The sequence below is a fragment of the Phalacrocorax carbo genome, assembly GCF_963921805.1.
Source record: "Phalacrocorax carbo chromosome W unlocalized genomic scaffold, bPhaCar2.1 SUPER_W_unloc_3, whole genome shotgun sequence".
Lineage (NCBI taxonomy): Eukaryota > Metazoa > Chordata > Aves > Suliformes > Phalacrocoracidae > Phalacrocorax > Phalacrocorax carbo.
Genome location: NW_026990254.1, coordinates 706,270 through 718,120, shown reverse-complemented (window position 1 = coordinate 718,120; position 11,851 = coordinate 706,270). Strand labels below are relative to the sequence as shown.

The 11,851-nt window shown below is 46.2% G+C and overlaps 1 long non-coding RNA gene across 1 annotated transcript; it reads right to left on the bottom strand.

Moving 5' to 3' along the window:
* Nucleotides 1–4,972: 4,972 nt before the first annotated feature.
* Nucleotides 4,973–10,413, bottom strand: LOC135310862 (uncharacterized). The gene is made up of 2 exons (XR_010370827.1): nucleotides 10,142–10,413; nucleotides 4,973–5,336 (listed from the first exon to the last, which is right to left on the bottom strand). It is a non-coding gene; the product is annotated as an uncharacterized LOC135310862 (long non-coding RNA).
* Between the last annotated feature and the right edge of the window lie 1,438 nt (nucleotides 10,414–11,851).

Sequence of the window (11,851 nt, the reverse complement as noted above, 5' to 3'; positions counted from 1 at the left end):
CGCCCTAACAAGGGGCTTGCTACCCCATCTGCTACTAGTATGGTCACTACGGCTGTGAGGAGCTTCCCTGCCTCCTCGTCCATGACTTTGCGTTTTACAGGGCAAGTACTAGTTCTCGTCTGTTGTTCTCCTCCTACCCCTATTATACGCTTTCCCATGGCAAGGGGCCAAGTTGGTGGCCACTGTTCGAGTGGCATCACTGTGACATCTGCCCCGGTATCCACTAACATTCCCAGGCATATCCGTGCTGGGCAACTTGGCTCTTGTGGGGTAATCATCACTGCTGCCATGGGTCTCTCGTCACAGCCTATGACCAAGGCCACGCGGGGGCTGTAGCCTGCAAATCTTGCTGGTTCTGCTCCCCTGCCTGAAGTTTCACTCTCCCTTGGTCCGCTACGGTGGGCCAAACTCCTGGCGCTGGCACCATGATGGGGGCCATTTGACTCACAGGAGGCGCAAATCCCCCTCGCTTCGCCCTCCTTTGGCCGTTTCCCGGCTTCGTAGTTGGACAATCTCTTGCCAGGTGTCCTGGCTTCCCACACACCCAGCACCTCCCTACTGGGCGCGCTCCTCCTCCATTACGTCCTCCCCTTTCCCCTAGCGGGCACCCAGCTTTAAAGTGCCCTTGCCGTCCACACAAGTGACATCTCGGCCCCACCCCGGCCGCTTGCACCATCACCCTTTCTTCGCTTCCACAGTCAGGGTTCTGGCAGATGTGCGCTCCCGCACCGCCATGCTGATTCAACGCCTCCTGGCGCAAGACATGCCTAAAGGTTTGACCCAATGATGCCCCCACCGCCAGGGTGCGGAGGACATCTTGTGTCTGCGGATTTGCTTGATTTCGGAGGCAATCCATAATGACTGCCTCCTTGGCTGCTGGTGGCAATTCTGATTCTATAATAGCCTTCTGCAACCTGTCACAAAACGTAAATGGCTCTGCTAGTCCTTGCTGTATCTTTTGCCAAGGTTCTGCTTTTTTCTCATACCTGCCCACTTCGCTATACGCTCTGGGGGAACTCTCCGTTACCGCTTGCAGCTCCCTGCCCCTTAATTCTGCTGCTTGCAACTGCGGGGTTTCCAGTCCTTGACTTCTGCCAGTGAACCGGTCAAGGGTGGTCCCTCTCAGCGGGTGGCCCAGAACTGCCGCCGCTTGCTGTATGAGGGCATGGCAGGCACTGTGCATTGCCTCCTTCCAAAGTATGTACATTGTGGGAGCCAATATTGCTTTCGCCAACTGCTTAGCATCAGAGGGGGTCAACGGCGCTGCATGCGCAGTGTCCAGCAGCAATCCTACTCCTTCGTCTTTCAGCCCCTTTTCTCTAATTTCTCGACATAAACTTCGCACTAGCTTGGCATCTATCGGCGTCCACTCCACCCCTCCTCCTGGAGCTAGTCGGACAGGGAAGATCCCGGGCATCTCTATCCTTACTCCATCGAGGCTACAATCTCTAGCTATCAGCCGCCAGTTAGGTAACTCGACTGACTGTCGCTGGGGCGCCCCCTTCGTTAAGAGTCCTGTCTGCCGCCGAGTTACTTCCCCTAGTGCGCGCATAGCCTGCTGCAGCTGCCGCAGCACTTCCTCCGCGAACCCCTCCGGAGCTGCAGCGCCCCGGACCTCCCCTTTTGACGGTCCCTCTCCTCCCTCCTTCTGATTGGTCCTCCGAGTCTCTGCTGCCTTATGCCTCTTTTTTGCGCGCTGCAGGAAATCTGCCCCATCTTCCCACATGTGGACATCGGTTTCTCCCCCAACTTCTGATTCGCTGCTACTCGAGCTTGATCTATACCCACCCTGTCCTCCCCTCCAGGCACCCCAATCCCCCTCCTCGTCCGACTCCCATCTCAAGGGTTGCCCCGGGAGCCAGTCTCGAGGATCGGGCAGAGGGCGGTGCCGCTGCCGGCGCTGCTTCCGGCGCTGGTCATCTTTCTCCTTCCGCTCCGTCACTCCCGCTGCGTCCGCTGCCACGTTTAGTTTTTGGGCATGTTGTTTTGGTTTTGACTAAGCATCTTAAGAATATCATCCAGAAATCTGCCCTGAGGCTTGATAGTTATGAGTGGCAGGGCATGTGGGATAGCATGGGCAAATACCTAGGGCAGTGGGCACCCCCAGTGTTTTGGAGTTTCACCCCCGAACAAGTGCAGAATCCTAAAAACCTAGTAGACTATTTGGAGAAAGTATGTTGTTACGCTGGGAACTCCAGAGAGACACAGATCACTGCAACGTGCTGGGGCCTGGCCCATGCATACCGAGCCCTGCTCAACAGTATTCAGTGCCCCCAAGGGGAAGAGAAGGTCTCTGGATTGAAATGCAAAGTGACTGGCACTGTAGACAATCCAGCCCTGAGGACAGGCACTGCAGCCACTCAAACCCCCACAACAAGTACCGCAGCTAGATCAGAAAATAAACCCGTACCAGTATCAGTTGCCCCCATACACAAGACGAAATATTGGAAGTGGACATCAACTCGTTTAGAACGGGATGATGAAGAACCAGGGCCATCACGGGGAGAGGAGGGAGAAGTAATAAATGAAATAGAGAAAACCCGATCCCTGTCCTTAAGCGAGTTGCGAGATATGCGAAAAGATTATAGGCGTTGTTCAGGTGAACACATTGTCACCTGGCTCCTCAGATGCTGGGATAATGGGGCCAGTAGCCTGGAACTAGAGGGAAAAGAAGCCAAACAACTGGGATCCCTTTCTGGGGAAGGGGGTGTTGACAAAGCTATTGGAAAAAAACCACAAGCCCTCAGCCTCTGGAGGCGACTCCTGTCTGGAGTGAAGGAAAGGTATCCCTTTAAAGAAGATGTTACATCTCGCCCAGGAAAATAGACAACTATGGAGAAAGGCATCCAGTATCTATGGAATTAGCTGTGTTTGAGGTGATTTATGGTGACCTGGACGATCAACGGTCATCCAAAGATCCAGATGAAGCCGAGTGCACACGACCCATGAGGCGGAAGCTTGTACGGAGCGCACCATCTTCGCATGCAAACTCATTGGCAGTAATGTCCTGGAAAGATGACGAGACACCAACGGTGGCAGAGGTGAATGATAGACTCTGGGATTATGAAACAAATATCTCTTCCTCGCTCTTCTTTGCTGTGGAGAAACTATCCCAAGAGGTCCAGCAACTCAAAGAAGATATGTCCTACTCCCCACCTCGACAGAGTAGTGTCTCAGCTGTTAGGAATAAGCGTCCTTTGACTCAAAGAAGGGGATACACACCACGGGCCACCCTATTGTCATAAATTGAGACCACAATGGATCATAATCCAATTAGAATTTTATTAATTGTAGCAAGTAGAATATGAGCAAATACAGCGCTGGACGGCAGGGGAGTCTGCGCTCCGCCAACTACCGTACTGAGCAGTTCAAACAGTCTCTCTTTATACATCTTTACTTCCATGTTCAATGAGATAGTGGAGGTACTCTTCCCATGCTTCAGTTGTTGTTAGGGGGTCGTTTCCTGCTTCCTGGTGATATGGGGTTGCTTGTCCTATCTCTGTCGATAAGTTTGGACATCTGATGGTTATCTTGCATAAGCATGCCTGGGAGGTATTCTTCGCATGCTTCAGTTGTTGTTAGGGGGTCGTTTCCTGCTTCCTGGTGATATGGGGTTGCTTGTCCTATCTCTGTCGATAAGTTTGGACATCTGATGGTTATCTTGCATAAGCATGCCTGGGAGGTATTCTTCGCATAACCTTTACATTGAGCTTAACATAAGTCTTAATAAACAATACCTTAGTTCAGTTTCTCACAATCCCCCCTTTTTCTTTTTATCCTATTATTGTTTATTAGACACTACTTTCATTTTCGGCACTGCAGGCAAATCTTCTTCCACAATTCCGACATTTATCATAACACTCACAAGGTAATATCTCACAATTACAATCATAGTTCTTATGTGGCATAATGCATTCACAACAATCATCATCTTCATTAATAGATACACTCTCATATTTTGCTTCAGACCTTGTAGTCAAAATAAGCAATTTAGCTGGGTCAAACCGTTCTTTAATAAAATGTAAAATACAGCGTAATATACAAGGTCCAAATATAAGTCCCAGAATCAACATAATAAGCGGTCCTGCTAAAGCAGACAACAAAGTGGTTAGCCAAGGTGAAACATTAAACCAGCTTTCATACCATAACTTGCCCGCTTCACGATCTTTTTTACGTTGATCTAACCTTTTCCGGAGTTTGGGCTATTATCGATAATAAAACTAACGATATACCAGGAAAAAGGGTGTCTGTCAATTTTTCCAATTTAAGTACACTTTTACCAGTCTTGGGGAAGTTCGACCATAGCTGCTTTTGCGTCTCATTGTTCTGGTTCTTTTCTCCACAGTTTGTTCCTCCTCTGCCTCGCCCGTCGACTCGGTTGCTTCGAGCCACGGGGTGTACCATCTTCTTGGCAGCAAGGGAAATCTTCAGGAGAACAGCTGTTTCAGGCTTTCTGCCTGTTTATATAGGCCTCCCACTTTGCAGCTTTAACTAATGGGACTAAGCAAGACACAGCTAGTACTTCCCTTCTGCACTTTGTAGCCAGAATTTCAACCACAAAGGGGATTGATTCGTTGGAATGGTAACAATAATACTAAGGGTTTATTCCTTTGGCAAAACTTTCCACCATTCATGGGATCCTCGAATAATTTCTTGTTCCGACTCTAATTGTTTTTAATTTCCACTCAGTGAGAGTTCTTTGGGTTTTCCAACACTGTGTGCAAACTCCTATCGGAGGGTATCCATATTCACAGTGTGTCCACCATTTATCCTGGCATACCTTACACTTGCAACGAGCAAATGGATAACAATCGCAGTTCAAATGATTGCATCTAATTTGTATATCTAAAGTGCTTATTAGCTTTTCCTCTATATTCAATATTGTGTTACTACATAAGTTTAGCAATTTCCTTCAACACACTTTGTACGCTTCCATATATAATAGATTAAAAAAAGATAATTATAGCAAATATAAACAGCAATATACACTTTATACCAAAAGGTAATGCGGCAAAATAATCAACTAAAGTTCTTATCATTACGTTATCTTTTCAGAGTTATCTTGGTGTCACCTGGAGTACTGATTACTTTCCAGTGGGGTCTCGTCACTGGGCCTTTAATGCGACTAGCATGAGTCCATCCACGCTCAGCAGTCCGGACAGCTGTTTCTGTTGTAAGCAAAACAAGATAAGGTCCCTCCCAATTGGGTTTTAGGGTTTCTTCTTTCCACGTTTTAACCAATATCCAGTCCCCAGGTTTAAAATTGTGAATTTTTAAGTCCAATGGGGGTCGTTGCACAATTAGTCCATGTTCCCAAAGCTTGTTACGATGTTCTGCTAATTGTGAAACATATTCATTAATCATATGATCTCGAATTAAAACATTTGTTTGTGGACTTTCGATTCTATAGGGCATTCCATACACCAGTTCAAACGCTGATATCCCTACATCTGCTCGGGGCCTGGTTCTGAGAATTAATAGTGCCATGGGTAGGCACTTAACCCATGATAATTTGGTTTCTATCATTAATTTAGTCAAAATAGTTTTGATTTCTCCGTTCATCCTTTCAACTTTTCCCGAACTTTGTGGATGCCATGGCGTATGGTATTCCCACTTAATACCTAAACTTCCTGTTAGATTTCTAACAATTTTTGACACAAAGTGTGTTCCTCTGTCCGAATCGATTACATCGGGTACTCCATATCGAGATATAATATGTTCAAGTAATACCTTAGTAACTTGGTTAGCAGTTGCCTTAGAGGTAGGAAAAGCCTCAACATAATGTGTTAAATGATCCACCATTACTAATAAATATTTGTAACGCCCTACCCTGGGTAGTTCAGTAAAATCCACTTGTATGTGTGAGAAAGGTCTGTATGCTGGGGAACGTCCTCCAAGAGGTTTTTGTCTCATGTTGTTTCGATTAACCTTTTGACAGGTTTCGCAGGCTGCCGTGACTGCCTTTGCTATGTTATATACGCTTATACAGGCAAACTGTTGATTGAAATGATCAACTAACGCCTGGGTTCCCCAGTGTGTTTTACTGTGTATTTTTGAAAAGATTTCGAGTGCTATGCCCTTCGGCAAGACTTCTCTCCCATCTGGCAATATGTACTTACCATCTTGTTCCTTAGCTCCCATTTGTTCTAGTTTTTCCTTTTCTGCAGACTCAAAACTCAAATTATTACTAACAGGTACTTGTTGCATAGTCAAAATCGTACTATAATTGCCTGCTACTCGTTTTGCTTCTGTATCAGCTGCATTATTTCCTCTAACTTGATAACTCGTGCCTCGCTGGTGTCCCTTTATATGTACAACTGCTATTTTATTTGGTATTTTCAATGCCCCCAGAACTCGCCGAATTAATTCTGGGTGTATCAGTTCTTTTCCCTGTGAGTTAACAAATCCTCTCTCCTCCCATATTTTCCCAAAGGTATGTACTACTCCGAACGCATAGCGTGAGTCTGTATATATAGTTCCATCCTTTCCCTTCAGTGACACTAAGGCTTTCCACAATGCGTACAGCTCACAGGCTTGAGCCGACCAGCTGGCACTCAGGGGGCCCGATTCTATTGTCTTAAATTCTCCTTTATCCAACTTAACGATGGCATACCCTGACAATCGTTTACCTTCCACTATTCGAGATGACCCATCTATAAAAATTATTTTTCCATGTTGTAATTCCTCTTCTTCTAGATCTGGTCGAATTCGTGTTTGTTGTTCAATCGTTTGAAGACAATCGTGTATTAACTCAGTACTTTCCCCTGGGTATAAAAATTCTGCAGGGTTAACCGCTCCGACAGTCCTTAGGGACAGTTTTGGAGATTCTATGAGTATTCCCTCATACTTTAGTAGTCGGCTATCTGTAAGCCATTTTTCTGCTTTTTGTTGAAGCACCCCCCTTATGTTATGAGGCGCATATAGGACAACTTCTCCATTGAAGGTAATACGATTCGTTTCTTCAAGTAATAAGGCAGCAGCAACAATGATTTGTAAACAACTTGGCCAACCCCTGCTCACAGGATCCAACAGCTTTGATAAGTATGCTACTGGTTTCTTTTGTCCGGCCCATTCCTGAGTTAATACTCCGAATGCTGTTCCTTCATGTATGTTAACAAATAAATGGAATGGCCGCTTTAGATCTGGGAGGCTTAAAACCGGTGCTTGACTTAACTCCCTTTTGAGGCTGGTAAACTGATCTTGATCCTGAGGGGTCCACTTGGGTATTTTGTCTTTAGACAGTTGTTCATACAAAAATTTAACTTTAAAGCTGTAATTCTCTATCCATTGTCTACAATACCCAAATAGCCCTAATGCTTGCTGAATTTGCCTCTTAGTGACAGGCATAGGTAATTCTAGAATTCCCTTAATGCGCTCCGGATCCAATATCTTCTTGCCGTTAAACAAATAATGCCCCAAATATTTCACTTTTTCCTCCACAAATTGTAACTTTTCTTGTGATACCCGTAGTCCCTGTTGTGCAAGAAAGTTTAGAAGTCGAATGGTTTCTTTTCTTACATCCTTCTTATTATTCCCTGCTATGAGCAGATCATCTACATACTGTAACAGCACATTTCCCGTTTGTACCCGGTATTCTTTTAAGAGCTCTTCCAGGGCCTGTCCAAACAGGTTAGGGGACTCAGTGAACCCTTGGGGGAGCACGGTCCATCTCAATTGCTGTCTGCGGCCTGTCTCTATGTCTTCCCATTCAAAGGCAAAATAATCACGGCATTCTTCTGCCAGTGGACAGGCCCAAAAGGCATCCTTTAAATCAACCACACTATACCAGGAGTTATGGGGTCCTAGCTTGCTTAGCAGTGTGTATGGATTTGCTACTACAGGGAACCGGGTGATAGTTCTTTTGTTTATTTCCCTTAAATCATGTACGAGCCGATATTTCCCATTTGGCTTCCTTACAGGCAAAATGGGAGTGTTAAAGGGTGACATACAAGGCTCTAAGATTCCTTGTGCTAACAATCGATCAATTTCTGGTTTTAATCCTCTCCGTCCTTCTAGGGATATGGGATATTGCCTTATCCTCACAGGTATGTGGGGTTCGGAAATTTGAATTTTAATCGGTGGGATTTCCAGTTTACTTATTGTGTCCGGAGAGTACCAGACATCGGGGTTAATTTGTTTTTGATCATCCACGGTCAAAGGATAAGCAGACACCGTTAGCTCTTGATTTTTTACTTTAATTTCTAATTGCAATTCAACAATTAAATCTCGTCCTAACAGATTAAATTCTGCTTCAGGGACGAGCAAGAGTTCACCCATTCCAAATTTATTTTCAGTTTCGAATACCACATTTTTGATTTTGCTTACTTTAAAGGGTTCTCCTTTTGCCCCAATTACTTGTACTTTTTCAGGGGAAACTTTACATCCCTCAGGTATTTGCCTAATAGTCGATTTCTCAGCCCCAGTGTCTACTAAAAAGGTGAACTCTTGTTTATGGGGACCTATTTTTAATTTTATCAAGGGCTCATGATGACTCCGGTCCCCTAAGATATAGAGCCCCTGACTCTCCTATTCCGTTTTTAATATTTCCTCATCCCTGATCCTTTCTCTGCAATTCGTCTTTATATGTCCCTTCTTTCCACAGTAAAAACAACATCTCTGTTCCTTCTTTACTACCACGTTCCCTTGTTTCATTCCAGCAGATCTGTGTTCACCAGTCCGCCCTTTGCGATCCTCTCTGACTGCTGCTACCATCATTTTTACTTGTCGCTTGCTGCTCTCTTCTTCCCGCCTTACGTAGACTTTCTGAGCTTCCCTCAATAATTCATCCAACCCTCTATTCTGTCAGTCCTCTAACTTTTCAATCTTCTTTCTGATATCTTCCCATGATTTTGCCACAAACTGAGTTTTGAGGAGCGCTTGCCCTAAAGGGTCGTCTGGATTTACCCCAGAATACAGCTGAAGGGCTTTCCTCAGTCGTTCCAGCCACTCAGTAGGGCTCTCATCTTTCTTTTGTATTTCATTAAATGCTTTATTGATATTCTGGCCACGGGGTACTGCTTCTCTAATCCCTTGAATTACTATAGTTCTCAGGTCCTGCATATGAGTTCTATGCACCGGATCCTGATTATCCCAATTAGGTCTTTGGAGTGGCCATTTAATATCTGCTTGGGGTCCCTGGGCATGCTGAGCATTCCACAGTCTCATTCCTGCTCGTCTAATCATATCTCTTTCCTCGGTAGTAAATAATTGACCAAGGATAGATTGCATCTCATCCCAAGTATAAAGGTTTGGTCCCAAAAATTGATCTAATCTTTCTGCCACTCCGAGTGGGTCTTCAATTAGGTTTCCCATCTCGGTTCTTTTAAAATCTCGTAGGTCAGCCGAACTTAGGGGCACAAAAATATATCCAATCACAGGTTGGGGTCCCCCCATGGGCATTTCCCTTAAAGGATACATCTGAGCTGCCCCTTTTTGACTCCTAGTTACGCGTCTAGGAGGAGGGGGAGACCCTTGTTCCGATTCTGGTGGGGGAGTGGGCGCTCTGGGGACCTCTGAAGGGGCTGCGGGAGCAGGAGGAGAAATATAAGGAGGGGGGGTTAGAAGGGTTTCGTCTAACTCTTCCTTCTTTTTCTTTTGTTCAGTTTTTACTTCATTCAGTGGATAAAGTCTAGCTCTCGGTCTTTCTAGCCACACTTCCGCATACTGACTCTCTTCTGGGTTAAGGGGTTTTTTATTGTTAACCCAGAGGTTTAATTGTTGTCTGACCCAATCCTCTTCTGACCCATAGACTGGCCAAACGACATCTTTAGAAATCTTCTTCCCTCCCCATATCCTAGTACAATATTTTATCATTTTCTGTTTATCTTTCCCTAGGGTTCCAGGGAAATATCTCCAATTGTCTAGGATATATGCCAGAGGGGTATTCTTAGGTACAGTGGGTACCTTTCCCATGGGAGTCGAAGGCTTGCTGCCCTTCGCCCCCATCTTCTGGAATATCCACAAGCGTGCACTCACTCGTTCCCCTTGTTCCTGGCCCAGTCCCTCGCGGGAGATGGGAAACGCAGTACTTAAGGGTCCGCACTCGCCTGGTTCAATATAGCGAACCTCTCACTCGTTATATTCCAGGAAACCCAATCCCGCCCGAACGGTAAACCCGCGAACAAATTCGCCATATACTTACGCGCCCTGCGTCTTCGTCCGGACTCCCGTGCACAGAATTTTTATGGGATTTTACCGGTTTCTCCTTTGCTCATCATTCTAGAATTTAGGTTCGTCGGTAAGGTTGAGGTAAGCTGTCAGTCGCGGGGCCGCGGATTGCCGCGGGGCGCCTCCCCGGAGGACAGAAGCTCACCGTTCCTTATCCGAGTCACGGCACCAAAATTGTCATAAATTGAGACCACAATGGATCATAATCCAATTAGAATTTTATTAATTGTAGCAAGTAGAATATGAGCAAATACAGCGCTGGACGGCAGGGGAGTCTGCGCTCCGCCAACTACCGTACTGAGCAGTTCAAACAGTCTCTCTTTATACATCTTTACTTCCATGTTCAATGAGATAGTGGAGGTACTCTTCCCATGCTTCAGTTGTTGTTAGGGGGTCGTTTCCTGCTTCCTGGTGATATGGGGTTGCTTGTCCTATCTCTGTCGATAAGTTTGGACATCTGATGGTTATCTTGCATAAGCATGCCTGGGAGGTATTCTTCGCATGCTTCAGTTGTTGTTAGGGGGTCGTTTCCTGCTTCCTGGTGATATGGGGTTGCTTGTCCTATCTCTGTCGATAAGTTTGGACATCTGATGGTTATCTTGCATAAGCATGCCTGGGAGGTATTCTTCCCATGATTCAGTTGTTGTTAGGGGGTCGTTTCCTGCTTCCTGGTGATATGGGGTTGCTTGTCCTATCTCTGTCGATAAGTTTGGACATCTGATGATTATCTTGCATAAGCATGCCTGGGAGGTATTCTTCGCATAACCTTTACATTGAGCTTAACATAAGTCTTAATAAACAATACCTTAGTTCAGTTTCTCACACTATGGTTCTACCTGCGTGACCACAGAGAGGACATGATGAGGTGGGATGGCAAGCCTACTTCGACCCTACAGGCACGAGTACATGAACTGCAAGGAAGACCAGTCACTCAGGGAGGCTCTTCCAGGAAAGCTGCTGCTCCAGTTTCCAGCGAGCAAGTCCCCAGACAGAGGAGTAGAAGCGCTGATTTTATTTCTAAGTGTAATAGAGGGACTCCTGATTCACATTTACAGGAAGTGAGTTGTGACTGCCATGATCAGGACTAGAGGGGCCCTGCCTCCAGCCGGGTGGAGGAAAGGGATAACCGGGCTTACTGGACTGTGTGGATCTGATGGCCTGGCACGTCCGACCCACAGGAGTATAAAGCTTTAGTGGACACCGGCGCACAGTGCACCTTAATGCCATCAAACTATATAGGGGCAGAACCCATCAGCATTGCTGGAGTGACAGGGGGATCCCAAGAGCTAACTGTATTGGAGGCCGAAGTGAGCCTCACTGGCAATGAGTGGCAAAAGCAACCCATTGTGACTGGCCCAGAGGCTCCGTGCATCCTTGGCATAGACTACCTCAGGAGAGGGTATTTCAAGGACCCAAAAGGCTACAAGTGGGCTTTTGGTGTAGCTGCCTTGGAGACGGAGGACACTGAACAGCTGTCTACCTTGCCTGGTCTCTCAAAGAACCCTTCTGTGGTGGGGTTGCTGAAGGTCGAAGAACAACAGGTGCCAATCGCCACCACAACAGTGCACCGGCGGCAATATCGCACCAACAGAGACACTCTGATCCCCATCCATAAACTCATTCACCAACTGAGGAGCCAAGGAGTCATCATTAAGAGCCACTCACCCTTTAACAGTCCCATATG